The 17,872-nt window shown below is 48.5% G+C and overlaps 1 protein-coding gene across 2 annotated transcripts in view; it reads left to right on the top strand.

Annotated features, from left to right (window-relative positions):
* Positions 1-17,872, top strand: part of POLR2B (RNA polymerase II subunit B) — a 616,839-nt gene that overhangs the window by 146,287 nt on the left and 452,680 nt on the right. The window lies entirely within an intron of this gene.

The following is a 17,872-nucleotide window of genomic DNA, read 5'->3' as shown; positions in this document are numbered from 1 at the left end:
TGGTGTTCAGGTGGTTCACGAGTTGATTGGTCCTACCAACTCAAAGGGAGAAGTTGTCCTTGAAGGGCTTCTCAGTCGAGATGAACTAGGCGATTTGGACCTGCAGCAGGGCTTCACCGGGCAAACCAGCGGTCAAGGAGTTGCAGCAGCCATCCTCTTCGTTTTCGGTTCTTTCATTCCAGTGGTCGACTCTGCTTTCCAGTCCAAGACACTCGCCTTTTATTCAGTTCTCTCCCATTCATTCCAGCCTAGCTGCCACTCACCCAACAGGGTGGCTGTCATTGCCGGACAGTCAGCCAGCCAATCATGCTGGAGTGCTTTTGGGTCTCCTAGGAGACCAAGCACAGAGTTTCGGGCACCTCCCTCACTTCCTGCCCACACCAGACACTCTGGTGCCAGAGGCGTTCTTCAGTCCTGAAGCCTGCCAAAGGCATAGAAACAAAGGGACCAAACCTAGTTTGGCGCGCAGAGAAACTCTAAAAGGACCTTTCCAAAAAGAAATGTTAAAAAAGACGACCGGGACCTGTTTAAACAAAGGGTGCTCAGACACCATCTTGAAAAACATAGCTCCCGACATTTTTAGCTACTGTTGTTCGCGGCCGGGAAAAATCATGGTAGTTTGTTGTAAATCCACTGGCACTAGCCATTTCAATATGAAAGGGTAGCATTTGACTGCTACGTGAGTTTCTAGAAATAAGGAATATTAGGTAACCTCTCCAGCTCTCTAAAATAGTGTGAGCTGGGTCTAGGAATTTAAAGAGACTAGTAAAGTCAATGTAACTTTATATTCTCTGGGAAACAGTAGTTTATCCCAGAGAAGGTGTTTAAACCTTGGGAGAGCCTGAGAAGGCTTCCTTGTGTCACTGCACTGAGGGTGTTGTGTGACACACATGAAAAGATGATACCCATGAAGTTATCTAAAACTCCATAAACAAAGAACACAATAGTAAGACACATCAAAATACATGAGAGTGGGGGAAAAAAGGCTCACACGCTCTCCACGAAAAAAGTCCTCAATCGTTTCCAAATAAACACTTAAGGTTTCTTGATTAAACAATTATTTGTTAATTTGTCAGTTGAATAAGCCTTCTTTAGAAGGGAGCAATATATATGTAACACAAAAATATACTTCAAAATGCACACTCGGTTTCTTTAAATCAGTAAATAGCATTTGGGATGGCACACAGTTTCTTCCTACGCCCTGAGGTGACTTGAATAACTAGGACTGGTGCATTTAGAGCCATACAGAGTTTGGTGTCAAAAGATGATGATGATGATGATGATGATGAAGGAATAAACAAATATTCTGAACCGGGTAAGTATTTTTGAACCCTCCAATGCAAAGTAAATGAACTCTTTTCTGGGGGAAAGGCAAAACACAGTGCGAGGGAAGATGTCTTTCAGAGAGCCTGCACAGCCAATGTTAGTTGAGCAAAAAGTCTAGGTGAGCTGAATCACTTCTTGCAGGTAGGTAAAAAGTCTTGCATAATGTTTTAGAGGTCTTTGTATAAAAATCAAATCATTGTAGGGCCACAAGCTGGGAGGCTTGTGAGGGGGAAAGCTGCAAGTAACTCTGTAAAAGCAACCAAGACGCGTCTCAACTGAGAACTAGCCAGGCTGCACAACAAGAGGTAAGTCCCCTTAGTTTTACAGTACCTTTGGTTAGAAGAAATTGGTTCCAGCTGGCTTCTGTTCCTGTGTAGGTCTGCAGATCCTGTTCCTCGGTCATGGGTACAAGAGGGAGGACGTCTGGGGACTCCTGCACTACTAATTGCCGGTCGGCGGCAGCAATGGGTCAGCGTCACTTTGCGGTTTCAGCTCCTTGTGACTCTCGCAAATAGCACCACTGTGGTTCTCTTGATGGACTTTACTCACATCTGGGGTCCATCACTCTGAGGTGGCTTGGCTTAGGCTGGGTCAGTCCTGTTTCCTTGTAGTCCGCAGGATCTTCCTGGAGCTCGGGGTCTGACTTAGACACTCACTCGATTCTGGTGTTCCTCTGCCTGGCAATCGGTTCTTGCAGCAGCAGTGGAAGTACAGCCAGCTCTGAGAGGATTTCCAGATTAGCTCGTCTTTGGGATGGTTGGTCCCAAGGGGTGAAGTCTTCCTTTGCAGGTCTTCTCTAGTCGAGGCAAATTCAGAGCTTCAGCAGGGCTTCACCGGGCAAACCAACGGTCCAGTAGTTGCAGCAGGCGTCTCTTTAAAGTTCTTCGTATTCCTTCGTCCAGTGGCCGACTCTGCCTTCCAAGCAAAAAACTTCGCCTTTTTATGCAGATTTCTCCCATTCATGTGCAACCTAGCTCTCAGCCACACAACAAGGTGGCTGTCTTCTGAGGACAGCCCTCCAGCCAATCACCTTTGTGTGGATTCCTGTAATCAAGGAGACTAAGCACAGGGAGTTTCAGGCACCTCCCTCGCTTCCTGCCCTGCCAGACATGCTGGAGTCGGAGAGGCTTCACCGGTGATTCCCGCCAAAGATGAAACTAACAAAGGGACCAAACCTGGTTTGGTGCGCAGAGTAAATCTCAAGAAATGGCAAAAAAAGACGACCAGGGTCATTTTGACAAAATGGTCACTTATGTGTAGGAAACTGTAGAAAGGGTAACGTAAAGGGTAAAAAATGTTAAATGAGAAACTAGACAAAGGGGATACTAAGTAACCCCCCCAGCACCCTATTGTAAGATAGTGCGAGCTGGGTCTAGAAAGTTACGCAATGCAAGTAGTCGTTTCACTTCACTGCTCTTGGAAACAGTAGTTTTATCAAGATAAGGTATTTAAACCTTTGGGAAATCTAAGACTTCCCTGTGCCACTGCACTGAAGGTTCTGTTTGTCACAATGTAATGATGCTTGTGGAGTTTGTCAGACTCCAAAGTCGAAAAGAAACAGTCTAAATCACAGAAAAATACACGAGTAGAGAAAAGGGTCTCGCTCTCCAGCTTAGAAATGAAAAGTCCTAAAGTCAAGCAAAAAGAACTGGGGGTCTCTATAGTAGAAGGGAATTGGCACATTTCTGAGAATTCTCCCTAACAAGGAGCAAGGCCCGGGGTCCTCCCACTTAGCTCGCAGAGCTTGATCCCAGCATTAAGTGTTTTGAGTGGATTCCACCAACTTCCCTCCCGATTTTCGAGCTTTTTGTCCCCAGGAATGGAAGCCTACCCACCGGGATTCCCGTGACCCCCTGCTCTATATTACTCCAGCCTTTTCCCAAGTTGGTTTCCGCCCATCTTAATATAGGGGCCAGCTGTGCTGCCAAAATATACCATTTTAACTCGAGCACTCCTAGCCCACGTATCAGCAGGGTCCTAAATAAAACCGACCTAGGGACTCTTGGTCTCGTTTTGTGCCAAATAAATCACAAATCCATAGCCTGAAGTGTTTTAATCATCTAGGTCGGAATGCGAATGCTGAGCGAACTCACCACAAAGGAGTCTAGCCAGCATTGTCAACTTGACCGCCATGATTCTAGTGAGCCATGACAATTCCTGGGCATCCCACCTATATTAGTTTTGTCCACAGAAGGGGAATTTTAGCCCCATATAGCCTGTTGTAATTTTTCATTAGGGTTATTCCAAGGTAATATATACCCTTCTCCCAAACTAGCTGGGACTCTTTACTTGGCTCTGTTACAGTATCATAGCTGTAACAGTATCATAGCTGTCAGTTACTTTCCGGACCTTGGATTTAACATAATTGTGAATCCGGATAACCCCTGCAAATTCATCTCCCCCATTGTTAGGCATGATTGTATGCAGTGCCCTTTGGGTGCACTACAACAACCCTGACCTGGCAATAGAAACCCAACCTTTGCTATAAGTCTGTACTACACAGGTGGGTAGTGTGTTGAGGAGCAGCCAGGCTTAACTCAAGAGTGGTCAATGTGAGCTGTGTAGGGGAGCTACACAGAGAGTCACAGTGACATTTATTCAAATAAACACTTACACGCAAGGTTTCTTGAATAAACCATTATTAAATGTATCAGTTAGAATTGGCCTTCTTCAGACGGTGCAATGTAACGCAACACAAATATATTTCAAAACGCACACAAGCTTCTAAATCAGTAAGTACCCTTTCGAGGGGATTGTGTCCTCCCGACGTATTCCAAATCTATGACAGGTAATGACCACCGCTGTACTGCTCCGGAAAATTCTTCGGCGTCCTGCGTCGATGACATCGATACGCTGTCCCTCGAGGGCCTTCGTCGACGCCACTGGATGTTATATATAGGACGCCCGTAGCCTCAGTTCTGTTTTTTCCGCAAACGTGTTTGCTTCGGAATCTCGGCTCGCTCGATTCTTCTACTTCGAAAACAAGGTCTTTGTCTTCTTCTACCACGAAGTTGGGCTTTAAAAAATGTCGGGACTGCGGTTCGAAAATGTCCATGGACCCGCACAACATCTGCCTCTGGTGCCTCGGCGAAAGCCACGACTGCGATGACTGCCAGTCCCTGACATCGAAGGCCTTGCGGGAAGGGAAGAAGAAATTGGTAGGTAGGGTGTCTAGGCCCCATAAGTCAATCTGCTAGGCTTTCGACCGACGACTCGAGGAGCGACTCTCGCGTCGGCGAAGTCACCGGTCCCCTTTCCCGTCCTCGTTGGAGGACTCCGCCAGACGGCGGTTGACTTGTCCCACCAATTCTTTGGCATAGGCAGAATGGGATGCATTTCGCCAGCAGATGGCGATTTTATTTATTTTTTTCAAATCGCAAGGCACAGGTCCGGCCGCGCCTATGAAACGAAGCCGGCAGGGAACGGGCTCATTCCACCACTCGCACGCCTTCGGGCTCGGGCGGTCGGCGCGATCATCTGGAGCTGTCGACGTCCCGACCGGACAAGGAAGATCACTGTAGACGTGCCAGGTCCCGGTCCTTGACGCCATTATGACTGACCGGAACCTGTGAAGCCTTTGAGGAAGTCGTCAATGCCGTCGGCGCCGTGTCCGTCCGTGGACGCCTCATTCGACGCCGATTCCCTCGGTGCCTTTTGTGGAGGATTTGCCAGAGGTGCCCTCGAGGGCTGTGGAAGCTCCGAGGAAGGCTCTCAGTAAATCTGTGAGGCCTGTTTTTGAGCCCTACTCTGTTCTTCCTCCCAGATTGGACTTCCTCCACCTCTGAAATATACTCAAAAGGTTGGAGCAAGAGTCTGATGAGGAGATGGTTGTGCCTCCTGATGTCCCTGATGACCATTTGTCTGGTAACAGTCAGATGGAAGAACTCTGTCAGTTCTTGCATGATGCCAGTGGTCTTGACACCCCTCTGGAGGTGGAGTTCGGCAGGCCTGAGCCTGGAACACATGCCAAATCCTCCTTTAGGCGTCTCATGTCCAGGGTGACGGTGGTCTGCTCCACCTGTTGATTTTGATCAGGATGATCTGATGGACATCCTGGACCAAGGTCCACCCACTAACCCGGTGCTGCCATTTCACATGGCTTTGCAAAGAAGGGTGGCGGCGGCTTGGGCTGCTACGGAGAGTCTCCCGGCAGTTGGTAAGTCGCATCCGACTCCGGAGAGTTTGGTGGTGCAGACGGCGAAGCAGGCTGCGTACCCTACCATCCCTCCTGATAGGCACGACAAGCGCTTTGATGGTTGGGCGAAGAAGGTATTTTCTTCTGGGGATGTATGGCTTTGAAGGCAGCCAACTCTGTTTGTGCTTTGGTGAGATTCGCTCACTCTGTTGAATTGTGCGTCTTTGGCGGCTGAGCATATTCCTGAAGGGTAAGAACGGGGTGGTTTTCTAGCCCTCTTGCAAGACTGCAAGGATGCCATGTGTGAACCCGTATAGTCTGGTCTGGACATGGCAGACTGTCAGCTGGTCCATGGCTGCGAGCACTGTGATATGCAGGTTTGCGTGGTTGTGGAAGTTGGAGTTTGCTCCTGATGTGCAATCCCGGCTTCTGAACATTATCTTTGATGGAGTCCGTCTGTTTGGCAGCAAGGCTGACGAGAGCCTTGAGAGGTTGCAGACCTCCAAAGCTGCAGCAAGGTCTTTGAGCGCTGCAGTAAGCCAACCTCCACCTTTTCGTCCTAGGGGACAGCAATGGAGGGGAGGTTCCTTTCGGTACTACTCTTCCTTTGGTAGATCGAGAGGAGCCGTCAGTCAAAGGGACCACCGTAGGAGTACCAGAGGTGGAAAGCAAGGTACTAGAGGTGCCAAAGCCGCTCAGGCAGTTTCCTCTTTGCCTTCAGGCACTGCCGCGTCCGCTCAGTCATGAGGCCATGTCCCATGGTTCGCCGGTCAGTGGCAGACTTGCGCAGCATCTTGGAGAATGGCGAGCCATTACTTCAGATGTGTGTGTTCTGGAGATCATATCCCACGGCTATTGTCTTCCCTTTCGGCAGAGGCCTCACGACAATCCACCGGGGAAGCTCTTTGAAGTGTCAGGATCCGCTCCTTGCACAGGAAATCCTATCCCTGCTGGAGAAAGGCGCCATAGAACTGGTGCCTGTAGTGGAGAGGAACAAGGGATGGTATTCCCCTTATTTTTTTTATCCCGAAAAAAGACTGGGTATTGAGACCCATCATGGACTTGAGTCGGTTGACCAAGCTCCTCATGAAAGACAAGTTCAAAATGGGCACTTTTTCTCAAGTCCCCCAGGCCCTTCAACTTCAGGACTGGTTGGCGTCTCTCGACCTCAACTACTTTCATGTGCCGATTCATCCCAAGTACAGGAAGTACCTGAGGTTCGCGGTTGGCAACTCGCATTTTCAGTTTCGGTCCTGCCATTCGGATTGACCTCCGCCCGAGGGTCTTCACCAAGTTGATGATGGTGGTGGTGGTGGTAGCAGTGTATCTCAGGAAAGGGGGGATTCACGTCTGCCCCTACCTGGACGATTGATTTATCAGGGCACGTTCTCCCGAGCAAGCCCTGGATCATCTGTCCGTCACCTGCCACTCGCATCACAAGCTGGGCTTCTCCCTCAATTTAAAGAAGTCCCATTTGACACCTACCCAGCGGCTCCAATACATCGGAGCTGTGCTCGACACATCCCTGGGACAGTGTTCGCCTCCCCAGGTGAGGGCTCATCACATTCTGCAGATGGTGGACAAATTTCAACGTGCCCAGAGTCTCCCGGCGTTCGAGTTCTTGAGTTGCTCTGCCTCATGGCATCCTGCATTTTCCTGGTGCCAGAGGCCAGGCTGGGGATGAGATCTCTGCAGTGGGCTCTCAAGATGCAGTGATCGCAGTTCTCCGGCAGGATGTCGGATCCCGTTCAGATTCCGCCCTTGGTCGCACAGGATCTTCTGTGGTGGGCCGTCTAAGGCAATCTGATGAAGGGTGCTCTGTTTTGGCAACCTTGGCCAGAGGTGACGATCGTGACGGACGCATCCCTCACTGTTTGGGGAGCTCATGCCAACGATTTGACAGCCAGCGGCCGTTGGTCTCCGTCGGAGTCCAGACTCCACATCAATTTGTTAGAGCTGCGGGCTGTCCGGCTAGCCCTGAAGGCTTTTCTGCCGTCTGCGCAGGGGAAGAATGTCCTGATCATGACTGACAATACGGCGGCCATGCACTACCTCAACAAAAAAGGGGTCGGGGACAGGGTCACTCCTGTTGTGCAGGGAGACGATGCAGCTCTGGTTCTGGGCCATCCAGCAGGAAATGTCGATCTCAGCAGTTCATCTGGCCGGAGACGAAAATGTGGCGCTGGATGCTCTGAGCAGGCAGAGTTCTCACAAGTCGGAGCTGGCTCAGGAAGTTCTGTTGGAGATCTTCGACCTTTGGGGAACCCCACAAGTGGATCTCTTCACCACCAGTGTCAACCGGAAGTGCGAAAGTTTCTTCCCCTGGGAATTCCCTCCAAGAGGAGCCTTACGGGACGCGTTCGTAGTGGAGTGGTCCTTCCCACTGCTGTACGCGTTTCCTCCAGTCCCCGTCATTCCACAAGTGTTGCAGAGTTTCGGTTCAGAGATGATCCTCATTGCTCCGGCATGGGCCAGGAGAGCGCGGTACCCGGACCTTCTAGATGTGTCCATCTGCCCTCCACGCTGTCTTCCCTACCGAGACGATCTGCTCTCACGGGAGGGGGGGGGGTCTGGTTCTCCATCCAGAGGTCAAGTCTCTCAGCCTTCATGCTTGGTATCTGAAAGGTTGAGGTATAAGGATTGGGACCTCCCCGAAGACGTGATGGAGGTATTGCTTTCGGCCAGAAGGCCCGCAACCAAATCCCTGTACCGTTGCCATTGGAGCAAGTTCTGTGACTTGTGCAGGGTACAGAATGTGGTTCTTTTCCAATGTTCCATTCCTGTGGTTTTGTCTTTTTTGCTTTCCTTAGCCCACAAGGGCCTGCAAGTGGGTTCCATTAAGGGTTACCTGGCTGCGCTGTCTATATTTAAGCGCTCGTCTGAGGAATGTTCTTATTTTAAAATTCCTTTGATTTCACAGTTTCTAAAAGGGCTCAAAAATTGTGTTTCCACGTCACCTTTCCAGGTGCCGGGATGGGATTTTAATTTGGTTTTAAAGTTCCTGATGGGAGCTCCGTTTGAGCCCTTACATTCTTGTCCGTTGCAACTGTTCTCCTTTAAAACTGTATTTTTAGTTGCGCTTACTTCCGCACGCAGAGTGAGTAAGTTGCAGGCACTTTCCGCCAAGCCACCCTTCACTGTGTTCCATAAGGACAGGGTTGTCCTTGGGGTGCGGCCTTCTTTTCTTCTGAAGGTTGTGTTGATATTCCATTTGAACCAGGTCATTCTTCCGGCGTTTTCTCCTCCTCCACATCCTGGTAAGGAAGAGGAGAGGCTCCATAGGTTGGATCTTAGGAGAGCTTTGGGTTTCTATTTCTCACGGATGTCCCGGGTCAGAGTGGACGATCCGCTCTTTGTAGGTTATGCTGGAAGGCGTTTAGGTCAGGCTGTTTCCGAGCAGACCTTGTCCAGATGGATCATTTTGACTATCTGAGTGTTACCGTTTGGCTGGAAAGGACCCTCCAGTAGGCTTACGGGCTCACTCTACTAGGGGTATGGCAGCCTCCACTGCTCTACAGCGGGGCGTTCCGATTCGCAATATTTGCGAAGCAGCCACATGGGCCTCTGTCCATACTTTTGTGAGACACTGTTCCTTGGACACCATCCATGGGCCGGATTTGGCCTTTGGTAAGGCATTCCTCTATTCAGCAATTTGATTGGGCATTCTAATATTCTAAATTTGTAAATTCTTTTCCCACCTCCAGACGTTGGTACTGCTTTGGGAGTATGTCATAGGTCATAGATGTGGAATACGTCGTAGGACACAATCCCTTCAAACAGGTTACTTACCTTATCTGCTAACATTCTTTCGATGGGATGTTCCTCCGACGTATTCCACATCGAACCCTCCCAGCCTGCTCCTCTACAGAATTTATGCGATTGCAGCTTACGTTTCCGCAAGGCTTTCTGCAGTCATACTGGCAGGAGAATGGTGCCACATGTTCTGGGGGAAAAAGCTACAATTGAGGCTACGGGCACCGTGCGTCCTATATAAAAACATCCAGCTGACGGCGACCCTCTACGGAGGCCCTCGAGGGACAGCGTATCGACGCAGGATGCCTACGCCGAAGAATTTTCCGAAGCAGCATAGCTGTGGTCATTGCCTGTCATAGATGTGGAAAACGTCGGAGCAACATCCCATCGAAAGAGCTTTACCAGATAAGGTAAGTAACTTGTTCTTTGGGATGGCCCACACACAACCTACACCCTGGGGTGACTTCAATAGTTAAGGTGCTGGGGACATATATCACTGTTGCATTTAGAATATTCTTACGAATATGTCAAAGAAAAATGGTTATTAGAACGAACAAGAGATCCCAAATATTCTTAAGCAGGCAAATACTTTTGGATCCCCCAAGCAGTCATTCAGTGGAACAGGCTAAGCCAAAGTCAATGGGCACAAGTCTATATGAACTGAAGCACTTCTGGTAGGTAAGTAAGAAAAGTCTTTGCACAATGTTTTCGAAGTCTTTGAAGAAAAAGAACCTCCAATGTAGGGCAAAAAGCTGTTAGACTTGTGAGTAGTAGAAGATGCAAGCAACTCTACAATAAGAGGTAAGTACACTCAGACTTTACAATACCTTTTGGATTAACGAAAAGTTGAGCAGATGACTTCTGTTCCTGTGCAGCTCTGCAGATCTCACTGTTCCTGGGCCTCAGTCATGGGGACAAGAGGGGGGGACTTCTGGGTACTCCTGCAATGGGACGGCAAACTTCAAACAAGTGGCTGTTCGGTGTTTCAGCTCCTTGTGACTACCGCAAATGGCAACACCGCGGCTCCTGGCTGTCAAGATGGAATTTCCTTGCATCGGGGGTCCCGCACTCTGTTGAGGGGGCTCAGTCAGTCCTGCTTTCTCGGAGTCTGGAGGATCTTCCTGGAGCTCTTGGCTAGCTTAAATGCAATGCACACAATCTGGTGTTCCGCTCCCTGGCTTTTCGGTTTCCAGCAGCAACTCTGTGGAAATTCAACCAGCTCAGAGAGGATGTCCATCTGGCTTACTTTGGAGTTGACTGGTCCCACCAACTGTTAGGCAGAATTGCAGGGAGTACCCTCTGAGAACACCATACACAATTAGGACTACAGGTGTAAGCAAAAACCAACCTTTGGTAGAAGTCTGTACCACACACTTTTGGCAGCGAGCAGAGCAGCCAGGCTTATCTCAAGAGGGAATGTGAGCAGTAGAAGTTGCACAGAAGTATAACAAACACAGTGGTTCAAGTAGACACTTGCACTAAAAGTGTCTTGGTAAAAAATACTTAAACATTTATTTACAGTCATTTAGAAAACTTTCACTAGTAGAAATCAACTCAATCTTAAACACCAATATGCTACAGTATCAAACTCCAGTTATAAAGACAGTTTGCTCGCCCCTGCAAAAGGAGCCAAATAGCACTTCAGTACTTTTAAATAGGAATAAAAAGCATAGGTTTGTACAAAGGGTTAGAAAACACTTTAGTTAATGCAAAGGTTCAGTGTACCAGGAGGGTCAGTTCAATTCAATTGGCCAGGCCAAAGTCGATAGTCTAGTGTTCTTAGATATGACAGCACAGTTCTGATACAAATGGACAAGTCTTTGTAAACGTTTTTAGAAGTAGTTCAGGCGATAAAGAGATATGCTGGGTCACAGGCTGATTAGGCCTGTTATTTGGGAAAGTTTCACAAACTTCCACCACGAGAGTTGGGATCTCTCAACCGTATGACACACTATCTTTAAGTGGCGCAAAAATATGCAGCTGAAGATGTTCGTTCCTGGCAGGTCCTGCAGGTCTCGCTGTTCCTGAGCCTCAGTTTTGGGGACGTCGGTGGACTCCTGCACGGGATTGTCGTCGGAGCAAACAAAATGGTGTCACTTCAGCTCAAGTAACTGTGGCTTCCAAACGCAAACTGGTGTGCATCCCCCTGGTTAACCTTAACCAGCTCCGAGAATGGTATACAGGCGTTTGCTGAGTTGATAGGTCCCACCAACTCAAAGGGAGAAGCAATCCTTGAATGAGCTTCTGTCGATTGGAGATCTGGCAATTTGGGGTTGCAGCAGGGCTTCACCGGGCAAACTAACGGTCCAGTGGTTGCAGCAGCAGTCCTCTTCCAGCTTGTCTTCGGTTCTTTCGTTCCAGTGGTCGACTCTGCCTTTCAGTCCTGGAGACTCGCCTTTCCCCCCATTCATTCCAGCCTAGCTGCCACTCATCCAGCAGGGTGGCTGTCCTTGCCCGACAGTTAGCAGGCCAATCACCACAGAGTGCATTTGGGTCTCCTAGGAGACTAAGCACAGGGAGTTTTGGGCTCCTCTCTCACTTCCTGTCCCCACCAGACACCCTGGAGCCAGAGGCGGGCTTCATCGTGAATCCCGCCAAAGGCAAAGCGAATAAAGTGACCAATCCTGGATTGGCACACAGAGTAAATCTCAAGAAGGACCTTTCCACAAAGAAATGGCGAAAACAGACCCGTCCATTTTGACAAAAGTGGCACCTATGGGTGCTTTACCGTGGCTGCGAACATAGCCTGTGGTAAAGTCCCATAATGGTAGTAAAAAGTAAAGGGCTGCCACCAGCCATTCATCGAGGAAAGGGTAACATTACAATGTTACATGAGAAGCTAGACAAAGGGGATACTAGGTAACCCCTCCAGCACCTTATTGTAAGAGTGTGTGCTGGGTCTAGAAAGTTACAAATGTAAGTAAAGTCAATTTCACTTTAATGCTCTGGGAAACAGTAGTTTATCCCAGGGAACGTATTTAAAACTTTGGTAAATCTGAAAGACTTCCCTGTGTCACTACACTGAAGGTGCTGTGCAACACAATGTAAAAGGTGAGTTTGTCAGACACCACAACCAAAAGAAACACAGAGAACACAGAATTAAAAGTACAAAATCCCAAATTTCAGCAAAGGAGCTTGGGGTGTCTAAGGTGGGAGGAATTTAGCACAAAACTGAAAATTCTCCATAGCACCCATTACCCTTGGCAGGGTGTGTTTCGTGTCCATCATGAATAGCAGGATATCGCCAGCGTATAGCGCAAACTTATGTTCCTACTGTTTGTATACTACTCCTGCAATCCCCTGGTCCCGCCTTATCGTTGCTGCCAATGGCTCCATAGCCATTGCAAGGATCAATGTGGAAAGTGGGCATTCTGTTCTCGTACCCCGACATGTCTACTCGTGTTGTCTCATTAACCAATAATTTTGTGGAGGGAGTTTGGAAATTAGCTGTAACCATTTGTATGAATGTCGGTCCACACCCAAATACAGCTAGGGTCTGTTTGAGAAAGTTCCAGTCCATGCTATCAAAGGCAAGCCTAGCGTCTAAACCTGCTGCCTAGAAGAGTTGTCCCATACGTACCCCTATCCCTATACCCACATCTTGCCCAATGGGAAGGCCGGCAGGCTTGGCCGGCCCTCCTCACAAGGCCCACTCCTAAGGCCCTGTCTACCGCTGTCCACCGCGGTACGCCGGATCGCCGGCCCCATGTGAGTGCATGTCTACCCCCCGTGAGTATCTGTGTGCCCCCCCCGTGAGTATCTGTGTGGCCCCCCTGCCCCCGTGAGTATCTGTGTGGCCCCCCTGCCCCCGTGAGTATCTGTGTGGCCCCCCTTGCCCCCTGTGAGTATCTGTGTGCCCCCCTGCCCCCCGTGAGTATCTGTGTGCCCCCCGGCCCCCCGTGAGTATCTGTGTGCCCCCCGGCCTCCCGTGAGTATCTGTGTGCCCCCCGTGAGTATCTGTGTGCCCCCCGTGAGTATGTGTGCCCCCCGTGAGTATCTGTGTGCCCCCCGGCCCCCCGTGAGTATCTGTGTGCCCCCCGGCCCCCCGTGAGTATCTGTGTGCCCCCCGTGAGTATCTGTGTGCCCCCCGGCCCCCCGTGAGTATCTGTGCCCCCCGTGAGTATCTGTGTGCCCCTCCTGCCCCCCGTGAGTATCTGTGTGCCCCTCCTGCCCCCCGTGAGTATCTGTGTGCCCCCCGGCCCCCCGTGAGTATCTGTGTGCCCCTCCTGCCCCCCGTGAGTATCTGTGTGCCCCCTGCCCCCCGCGACTATCTGTGTGCCCCCCTACCCCCGTGAGTGTCTGTGCCCCCTGCCCCCGTGAGTGTCTGTTTGCCCCCCTGAGATTCTGTTTGCCCCCCCCGTGAGTATCTGTGCCCTCACCCTGCTCGACCCCCTCTTGCTCTGCGCTCCACCCCCCTCATTTCCATCCTCTTCAATTTCCCTCATACTCCCCCTTCCTTTCTCCCCCTCTTAGACTTCCGCCTCCTAGCACTTACTCCTATCTGTTCCGTGACTCTTGATAGCAGCTTGTCTGTCCCCCCTTTTGTTCTCCCCTCCCCTAATTTTCAATTTGTCACTGACTTTTTGCTCAGTAGCGTGTCTTGTTCTCCTTCCCCCCCCCTCCGTCCACTTGCCCCCCCTCCCATCCCGCCTCTTGTTACCACCTGCACTGCGTAAATTGTCGTCAGACTTAGTAATGTTACTGCTTGCTCTGTTTTCCTTCCTTTCCATCACCTCTTGCCTTACTTGTTCTATGCACTTGCACTATCAGAAATGTCGACAGGCCTATTATGATAGTTTTTTTTTCACATTCTGTATTGTTTCAAGGACTTTTGCTGAATGTAACTGTATTTTTCCTATGTCCCCTCCCTCCTTGAAGCGCTTTGAAACACATTGTGTATAGGGGCTATATAAATAAACTATCATATCATATATCGATGTCTACAGCTCGCCTAATGTAATCCTGGGTTTGTCTACCTGTAATAAAACCTGATTGATTCTCATGAATCGCGCTTATTCTCACCAGCCTCCCAGGTTTTTCACATACAATTTAATATTGCCGTTCAGTAGGGGGATGGGGCGATGGCACATTACACAGGATCTTTTCCTGACTTCAGTATTAGGTATGTAGTAGATATACTCAATTAGTTAGTAACCACCCTCCTGTTCTATAAATTTGTTAAACAGACTAGTTAATGGTCTTATGAGTTGTATCCTAAAGGTTTTATAATACCCATTCCCAAATCCATTTGGCCCTGGGGCTGTATTAGTCTGTAAGGAACTGATCTGTAAATTGTGGCAAGTTGCCCCTTGGATAAACCTTATCTGGTCGGATATGTCCCCATCTTCCTGTAGTAAGTCTCCTATGGTATATTTCAACTATCGCCAGTTTGTCTTCCTCTGTTAGGGAGAATTGTCATGTGCTAATTCCCTTCATCTTACAGACCCCCAACAACTTTGCTGGATTTTGAGGACTTGATTTTTTTTTACCTGGAGAGTGTGTGAACCTTTTTCCCCACTCTCTCATGTATTTTGATGTGTGTTTTACTCTTGTGTTCTTTGACCATGAAGTTTTAGACCACTGCATAGGCATCATCTTCATTTGTGTCACACAGCACCCTCAGTGCATTGACACAGGGGAAGCCTTTTTAGGCTGTCCCAAGGTTTAAATACCTTCTCTGGGATAAACTACTGTTTCCCAGAGAAAGTAAAGTGAAATTGACTTTACTAGTCTTCAAATTCCCAGACTTAGCACACACTATCTAACAGTAGAGTGCTGGAGGGTTACCTAGTATCCCGTATGTCTAGAAACTCATGTAGCAGTCAAATGCTACCCTTTCCTCTTGATGTCTGGTGGCAGTGGTTTTACAATGAACTACCATGATTTTTTCCGACCGCAAACTATTCGAACACCGGTAGCACTAAATCGCAGGAGCCATGTTTTTCAAGATGGCGTCTGAGCCTCCTTTGTTTAAACGGGCCCGGCCATTTCTTTTTGGAAAGGTCCTTCTAGTGTTTGTCTCTACGTGCCAAACCAGGTTTGGTCCCTTTGCTCCTTTGGCGGGCTTCAGGACGCAAGACCGCCTCTGGCACCCGAGTGACCTGGGTGGGCAGGAAGTGAGGGAGGTGCCCTAAACTCCCTGTGCTTAGTCTCCTAGGAGACCCAAATGCACTCTGGTGTGATTGGATGGCTGACTGTCCGGCAAGGACAGCCACCCTGCTGGGTGAGTGGCAGGTAGTTTGGAATGAATGGGAGAAAACTGTTTAAAAGGCAAGTCTCTTGGTTTGGAAAGCAGTCGCCCGCTGGAACGAAAGAACAGAAGACGAGCTGGAAGTGGACTGCTGCTGCAACTCCTGGACCGTTGGTTTGCCCGGTGAAGCCCTGCTGCAGGTCCGAATTGCCAAGTTCATCTCGACAGAGAAGCCCTTAAAGGACGACTTCTCCCTTAGAGTTGGTAGCACCAATCAACTCTTCATCCACCTGGATACCATTCTTGGACCTGATTGTATTTTCCTCGAGTGCTGCATGAAACCGAATAGCCAGGGAGAAGGACACCAGTTTGTGTGCTTGACTACAGCTACCGGAATCGAAGATTTGCCTTTGCCAGGTTTTTGACCAGTCCCAGTGCAGTGCATGAGTCCCCTGACGTCCTCCCTCTTGTCCCAACGACTGAGGCTCAGGAACAGCGAGATCTGCAGGAACAGACCTCTTCAGCTGCATCTTTTTCTTCATTGTAAAATACTGTGAAAAGCCGACCGAGAGAACTTATCTCTCACTGCGACAGTGCGTGAAACTTTGGCAACTTGTGACCCGACATATGAATCTTTCTTTTGCGAACTACTTCTGAGAACTTTGGCAAACACTTTTCCGTTTTTAACTTCCAGAACTGATTTTATCCTATACAAGACTTTAGCCCATTGACTCTGGCCTAACCTATTACATTGAATCAACTCCTCTGGTGAACTCCACTATTTGCACTGTTTTAGAATAACTGTAATCTTCTTTTTTTTTATTAACCTATGACTTTTTGCTCCTACTTCAAATGCTCAATGCCATTTTGCTCCTCCTTTAAAGTAGCTTAAATGCCTCAGAACCTGATCGTGTGAAGTACTGAAGTATATTTTTGTGTGATCTAGATTGCCTCCTTCTAGTGAATGTTTTTGTGAAATAAGTGTTTTACCAAGAAACCTTGAGTAGAAGTCTATTTGAATACTTGTAATTATAGACCTCTGTGTAACACCCTTACAGCTCAAATTCACTCTTGAGATAAGCCTGACTGCTCAGCAGCGCTACCACAAAACTGTGTAGTTCAGACTTGTACCAAAGGTTGGTTTTGTTTACAGCTGTAGTCCTGGTTGTGTAGTGGTCTCAAAGGGTACTGCACACAAACCTTGCCTAACGAGGACTAACCAAGCCTGAGCCACCTCAACAGAGTGCTGGACCCCAGAAGCAAGGAAAGCCCACAAAATAGCTGAGAACTGCCGTGGTGCTATTCGCGAGAAGCTGAAACCAAAAAGTGCAGCTGATCTGAAGTTTTCCCATTGCTACTGCCGACTTTCAACCCGTAGTGCAGGAGTCCCCAGACGTCCTCACGACTGAGGCCCAGGAACAACAGGATCTGGCAAACTACAACAGGAACAGAAGCCAGCTGGAACCGATTTCTTCAGACCTAAGGTACTGTAAACTAAGGGGTACTTAACGCTGGTCGTTTAGCCTTGCTTGGTCTCAGTTGAGACTTGCTTTGGCTGCCCATTGCAGAGTTACTTGCAGCTTTGCCCATCACAAGCCTCCCAGCTTGTGGCCCAACAGTGATTTTATTTTTCAATAGAAACTTTCTAACATTATACAAGACTTTTTACTTACCTTCCTGAAGAACATCAGCTCCCCTAGACTTTGCTCAAGTGACATTGGCTGTCCTGGCTCCCTGACAGACTCTTCTAATTTGATCTGTAACTTCAAAAAGTAATCCATGCTTTACTTGTATAGCTGGGAAAGGGTTAATCTACATTGCATTGGGGGATGTTCAAAAGTGCTTACCTGTTTGAGAAACTTGTTAACCATTGTTTCTTCCTCTAACCCTTTTGACACCAAACTCAGTATTGCTCTAATTGTACCAGTGATATATCAATGTCCACAGTGTCCTAGTTATTGACGTTCCCTCAGGGTATAAGAAGTGTGTGTGCCATCCCAAATGGGCATCAACTGATTTATTGGAGCAGAGTGTGTATTTTTGAAGTATATTTAAGTGTTACATATTTGCTCCCTTATAAAGAAGGCTTATTCAAACTGACTGTTAAATAACTAATAATTGTTTAGTGAAGAAACCTTGAGTGTAAGTGTTTATTTGGATACTTGTCACTGTGAATCTGTGTAATAACCCTACAGTTCACATTGACCACTCTTGAGATCAGTCTGGCTGCTCAGTCACTATCAACTTGTGTAGTACAGACATATACCAAAGGTTGGGTTCCCTATTGCCAAGAGGACAAGGATGGTGTAGTCTCCCACAGGGTTACTACGTACAATGTTGCCTAACAACCACCAGTTAGGATCAGTGGAATGTGTTCTAAGCTTTTGAATATTTGCAAGTGCTTGGAAATGGCCTGTACGCTTACTGGCCTAAGGAAAAATAAAATAGGTGCTCCCTGTACCCATGCT

This window comes from Ambystoma mexicanum, chromosome 6p (assembly GCF_040938575.1).
Source record: "Ambystoma mexicanum isolate Mex_15411 chromosome 6p, UKY_AmexF1_1, whole genome shotgun sequence".
NCBI classification, from domain to species: Eukaryota; Metazoa; Chordata; class Amphibia; order Caudata; family Ambystomatidae; genus Ambystoma; species Ambystoma mexicanum.
The sequence above is the reverse complement of the archived record's forward strand: the minus strand, read 5'-3'. Positions and strand labels throughout refer to the sequence as shown.